This window comes from Syngnathoides biaculeatus, chromosome 7 (assembly GCF_019802595.1).
Source record: "Syngnathoides biaculeatus isolate LvHL_M chromosome 7, ASM1980259v1, whole genome shotgun sequence".
NCBI lineage: Eukaryota > Metazoa > Chordata > Actinopteri > Syngnathiformes > Syngnathidae > Syngnathoides > Syngnathoides biaculeatus.
This window is the reverse complement of record NC_084646.1, coordinates 8,135,538-8,142,387: the sequence shown is the minus strand read 5'-3', so window position 1 is coordinate 8,142,387 and position 6,850 is coordinate 8,135,538.

Below are 6,850 nucleotides of genomic sequence, written 5' to 3'. Positions count from 1 at the left end.
TCATTAATAAAACTCATGCGTTTCATGACAGCGGCACTTTAAATGAGAGCAAGTCAGCGTTCCGTAAAACAGAAGTTTTCAGTAGCGACTCCGCGAGGTCGTTCCCGAATTATGTCGCCGACGGTCTCCCACAATGGCCTCATACACGCGCGCACAAAATCTCTCGCAGTGAGTGTGAAACAGGAGCTCCCTGAATGCTCTCAGATAGCCGAGAAAATTGTCACCAGATGATGTGATTTAGTGGCGTTCCGCAGGGTTCTCATTGTCCATTCTTCGCTCCTGCCCGTCCGTCCATCTGGTAAACATCAGCCGCCAGCATCACCGCAGCGTCATCACTTTCCATCGCGACCGCAAATATACTTACTGCATTTAGTTTTGTTTCATTTCATTTCCTATTTGTTCGATTGGGCGCTGATGGCAACAAAGCACACCGTTTCACCCCTGTGAGGATAAGCGGCTTGGATAATGACGTGACATTTTTAGGTACGGTACTAAGAAATGTTCCCAAAGTTTCTCAAACACAACTGAGACACTCACACTTACTACTGAAATCATGAAATACTCACACAAACAAAAGAATAACATTTTCAACCACACTACTGAAAGATTCTTTCTCATACATTACCGAAATACTCTCATATATAGTAAGAACCTGTACTGAAATGGTTTTCAAATATATATTGAAACACTTTTAACCTACAAAACACATTCAAAGATCTTTCAAACGCTCTCACATAACATTGGAATACTCTCTTAATACACTGCAATACTCTCACACACAACTTAGAAATGATTCTCTCACACACACAACAGAAATCATGACTCTCACATTCACTTTTGAAACACACATACCTGAAATGCTCACTCACACAAAAGAATAACATTTTCAACCACACGACTGAAACATATTCGCTCTCTCATAAACTACTGAAATACTCTCATATACAGTAATCTGCACTGAAATGGTTTTCTAATATATTCTGAAACGCTTTTAACCTACAAAACACATTCAAAGATATTTCAGACACTCTCATATAACATTGGAATAGTCTCTTAATACACTGCAATACTCTCACACACAATTTATAATTTATTCTCTCACATGCATTACTGAAATGTTCTCACGGAACCACCCGAGGTATGAATAGAAATAGTGCCTATAAGTGTTTTTGCCATTAACAACTTGAAATGGTTGAGACCTTTGCTCATGCCAAATATGTATGTCGGCGTGTGAGTGTGTGTGTGTGTGTGTGTGTGTGTGGGGGGGGGGTCAGAGGTCACGTTGTTAACTTTAGGTCTCCTTTAAGTTAAATCAGTTCTGTCGGATCCCAGTACTTAAAACACAACACTCGAGCATGAGAGTGGCCCAAATGAAATAAGATGAAATGAGCTGAAGTAACAATTGACTGATAACGAAATAGAATGTGAAGAAGTTAAACAGTTTTTGCCACATTTTTTTTGCCTTCAATTTAACGGACCCTGCTCCTTGGCCTCCTGGGGGCAGTATACGCTCAAACGGATGTACAGTACTGTACTGTACATGGAGCAGGTCTCAGCTCCTCGGTAAGTCGTAGTAATATTAGTCATTCTTTGCTGAGGATAAAGAATATATGCCTATAGGTGTTGTTATATTAGCTGTCTACGTGTTGCTTCACCATTGGTGGACAAAAATGTAATCTTGAGTCCTGGATGCCATTTTTTTGACACTATGGATTATTTCTAGCCTTTGTATTTATTTCTGTTGTGGTGAGTATTTGGGCTGCTCACACGAATGAGCATTTGGATGTTGAAAGTCCTCTCAAGGGGGTTTCTCAAATCCGTTTCCGGTTCGCGGCTTCAGGGTCGTCTTACTCGAAACTCAAACGGCACATGCGCGAGTGCAAAAAAATGTGGCGAACGGCGGAGGATGAACTTTGCCGCCAGCCGAAGTATAAATAGCTGGCGACTGTGAGGTAACAACGGAAGTGTCCCATCCTCGGACGACCCGTCAACGCTGCGCCAAAAATGTATGGATCATCTTTTTGCCAAGCGATAACAATTTAGTGATTTTTTTGTTGTTCTGGTTTTTGAACAGTATAGACAAATTCTGGCGGCACGGTGGTTCAGCTGGAAAGCGTTGGCCTCACAGTTCTGAAGTCCCGGGTTCAAACCTCCCCGTGCCTTGCGTGGGTTTCCTCCGGGTGGGCACTCCGGTTTCCTCCCACATCCCAAAAACATGCAACATGAATTGGACACTCTAAATTGCCCCAAGGTGTGATTGTGAGTGCGACTGTGGTCTGTCTTCATGTGCACTGCGATTGTCTGGCGTCCAGTTCAGGGTTTACCCCGCCTCCTGCCCGTTGACAGCTGGGATAGGGTTCAGCACTCCCTGCGACCCTCGTGAGGATAAGCGGCTAAGAAAATGGATAGATGGATGGATAAATTCTGCGGTGCCCTCACGCGTGGGAAAGGAGAACCACAGTTGTCGAGCACCTTCCACTCTAAAACAGAGCAAGCACACTCACATGGATGCTGTAGACCACAGCTTACACCCAGACACTCACATTTTTAGATATTTAATACTGTAATTATATAGTTATTACTACTACTCCTAATTTTATATACAATATATGTACATGTACACACACACACACAAGCACAAATACTTACAAACACTTAGTGAATGAAAAGTAACTCCATAATTTAAAATACATTTCTAAGATTAACTAATTTACTCATATGTTGTCATATTTTTCTTGCATTTTTTTATTTTTTTTTATTTTTTTTTGGGGTGTATGTACCAATGTCTATTCAAGCGAACCACTGACTTTGTAAGAACCCGAAGGCGCGAATACGAGAAATTGTGTTTTCCATCCCGCGGGCGTTCCTTGTGAAATCACTTTGCGAGCTTCTCATGCCGGCGCCCATATCGAATTTGAAATAAAACTGCACCCAACAATCTTTCTTCCCATATTCAAATCTTATAAGAGTTGTAGTTTGGAAATAAATTACAAGTACCTCAAAAGAGGGTAGTTGTTTTTCAAGCAACCCTGCATGTCGGATTCGGCCGGATTTGAACTCCCGTTCTGCTGAGTTTCATTTCACGGCTCTTTGGTCACTTGGTCAATAAGGAAAGAAGCCTTGCTCAACGGTTTAGGGTGCCCGTCTCGGTTGCAAAGGCCTTGTGCAGACTTGCGTTTTCAGGTCAGTTTTCAAGAGGTGATAATCAGTCCTAATTATACCTCCCCTGTAGTTTCCTGTCGCCGCGGGATCTGCTTACAGGCCACGGGCGAGATTAGATCGTTTATGCTTCCGCCTCAGCGTGTGGAAATCTCACACCATCTGCTCCGGATCCGTGAGCGTGCTCGTCCATATTTGTACACTTAAAAAAAATGCAGAGATGGCAAATGTAGTCTCCAGTCGGAATAAAAATCAACAACCCGTCAAAGAAACGTCATAAAAATAAAAAATGCAGATAGCTGAAAATGTTACCCAAGTACAGTCACAAAATATGAAGTATGAGATACAAACGAACCGATTGGCCGACTCGTTTTAGCATCAATGTTTTCATCCCGATGTCGACTATGCGCTAATTACATGTTTATAGCATCTCCTGGTCCGGTCTACAAACTGATTTTGACTCGTCGGTCTGCTGCTGTCGCCGGACTATAACACTCTTTGAAGCAGTGAAACGGTCCTCGTACGTCCACGTGGGTCCGAGAGCGCAAAATTAAAATGCTTGCGGGTGAGATTAGCGTCAAGTGTTAAAAGATTTATACCAGCGGTACCTCGGGACCGGCGGTGAGGAATGAGGGCGCCGGTTGGGGACCCTTGTACTATTCACAAAAACTATCAATGACCTCATAATACTGTCATCAGATTAGCGTCAACTGGAAAACATCGCTCGTCTTCAGGTTAAACCGGTCTACGGTGTGAAAAAGGTTCAAGACCCCTGGAGTGGACTGAAAACTATCAGCAACATCAACAATTAACGTCAATTTCAAATCGACATTCATCTTATTGGGCGATTGGCATCCACAACGGAAGCGTAGTGCTGCCACACCCTATCACTATCACGTCACAACGTGATATGTTTCACGTTACAATGTGGATGTTTCATGTTATAGCATGATATGTTTCACATTATAATATGGTTAATTACACATCATGTGAATCATTTCATGTTATAACGTGAACATTTCCAATTGTAACATGAAAAGTTTCACGTTATAACGTAATACATTTCATGTTATAGTGTCAAACTTTCATGTGATAACATGAAATGCTTACGTTATAACGTGATTCGTTTAATGTTATAACGTAGTAAATAATAAATAAATACATTTCGACCTTCTTTACCCCGCCCCCCAAAAGGCAATTACTTCTGGTTCTACGACATCTTCTACTACATTACTACATGTTCTTGCTCCATGTGTAAGATTGTACACCACGACTCGGTAAAAAGCTCAACACATCCATGTTTTGTGCCACACCCAATGAGAGTCCAGTTCTCGCTGTGTCTTCCTGTACGCCACCTCGGAAGGATGTGAGTGACCACAGGGTCGCAAAATGTTTTCAGGTTATAACGTAGAGTTTATTAGGTCTCACCGTGACATGTTTCATGTTATAATAAGATAAATTACATGTTATAACGTGGTTCATTTCACGTTATAACGTGAAATGTTTCACGTTATAACGTGAAATGAATTATGTTATGACATGAAATGATTCACGTTATAACGTGATCGGGAGGGTTTTTTTTTTTTTTGGTGTGGCAGCAACGTGGTTCATTTCATGTTATAACATGAAATGTTTCACGTTATAGCGTGAAATGAATTATGTTATAACGTGAAATGATTCACGTTACAACGTGGAATCAACCACATTATGACGTGAAACATATCATGTTATAAGGTGAAACATCCACATTATAATGTGAAATGTATCACGTTATAACGTGATCGGGAGGGTTTTTTTTCTTTCTGTGTGGCAGCAATACGCTTTCGTACAACTGAACCGTGGTATAAAAAAAAGGTTTTGGAAAGCTGTACTTTGCCGCAAAAATATGAATGATGTCATCAGTCAATCAACTTCGAATCTTGGAATGACTTTCGTCACATTACTATTGACTCCCCCCAAAATTGAGCCTGTGTCTGAGTTTATTTTTTTACGATTAGGCGAACGCTAACTATAGAAATGTGTCATGTATACAGAAGAAGCAGTTCCTCCTGGATGACAGGTGCCTATTTGGTTTCCCATGGCTATGGAAGACGGAGTGTTTACGGTTTAGTGCTTGTACACACAGATACACGCAGACACAGACGCACACTCTGGTGTAATCAGTCACTCCTATCTGCCTCCCACAAACGCCCCCCCCCCCACCACCACCACCACCACCACGACTCGCGGCACAAATCGGCCGCCTGACAGCTGGAGTCGCCCTGACCGATGCGCTCCGAATTAGCGTGACGCGCTTCGACTTTGATGGCCGCGGCTTCAAAATTGCGGGAAAGTGTGGAAAAACAAACCGAAGCACCCGGTGGTCAAACGCAATTTGTTATGGGATGCTGGTTGAACTCCAGTTTGTAGGATGCTTTAGCGTGAAAGTTACAATCGAATCCCACGTTCCAAAAAATATGCTGCACTTTCGAGTTAAAAATTGGAATCTTCCAAAAATGATTACGATTTACTACATTTTGCCTAAAAAAAAATGCAATCCTAATCTCGTAAAATCGTCACTTCATTCTCATAATTAGTTTTTTTCCAGTTTTTCTTGTCATTGTGGAACAATTCCCGCTCAGTGATGGTGTCGATATCTGCCCTGCGACTGACTGGCGACCAGTCCAGGGTGTAGTCCACCTTTAGCTACAGTAGCTAGCTGGGATAGGCTCTAACTCTCCTTTGACCCTAGTAAGGATAAGCGGCTTGGATAATGGATGGGTAATATAGCTAGATATTTTATAATGCCAGTCACTAGTAACATGTAATCAAGTACATTCTGGAAATACTTTTGCCAATACTCTTGATGAATCCTCCTATCAAAACCAGATTCATAGTTAGACCAGTCCAGGGTGTACTCCGCCTTTCGTCTGAAGCTAGCTGGGATAGGCTCGAGCTCTCCCGTGACCCTAGTAAGGATAAGCGGCTTGGATAATGGATGGGTAATATAGCTAGATATTTTATAATGCCAGTCACTAGTAACATGTAATCAAGTACATTCTGGAAATACTTTTGCCAATACTCTTGATGAATCCTCCTATCAAAACCAGATTCATAGTTAGACCAGTCCAGGGTGTAGTGCGCCTTTCGTCTAAAGCTAGCTGGGATAGGCTCAGCTCTCCCGTGACCCTGGTAAGGATAAGCGGCTTGGATAATGGATGGGTAATATAGCTAGATATTTTATAATGCCAGTCACTCGTCACATGTAATCGAGTACATTCTGGAAATACTTTTGCCAATACTCTTGATGAATCCTCCTATCAAAACCAGATTCATAGTTAGACCAGTCCAGGGTGTAGTCCGCCTTTCGTCTGAAGCTAGCTGGGATAGGCTCGAGCTCTCCCGTGACCCTAGTAAGGATAAGCGGCTTGGATAATGGATGGGTAATATAGCTAGATATTTTATAATGCCACTCACTCGTCACATGTAATCGAGTACATTCTGGAATTCATAGTTCAAAAATGCTTCAACCGGATTCGAAGTATCAGACCTGGATCTGTTTTCCGTTGGAAGTCTTTGATCAACGTCCGTGGCAGGCGGGAACGAATCCCAGTTTTGCTGCTCACGAGGCCGACCCACACCCTTCCTCAGCCCTTCTTTCCCAAGGCCACATCTGGAGTGACATCATTAAAAAAGTAGCGCTACAGACTGG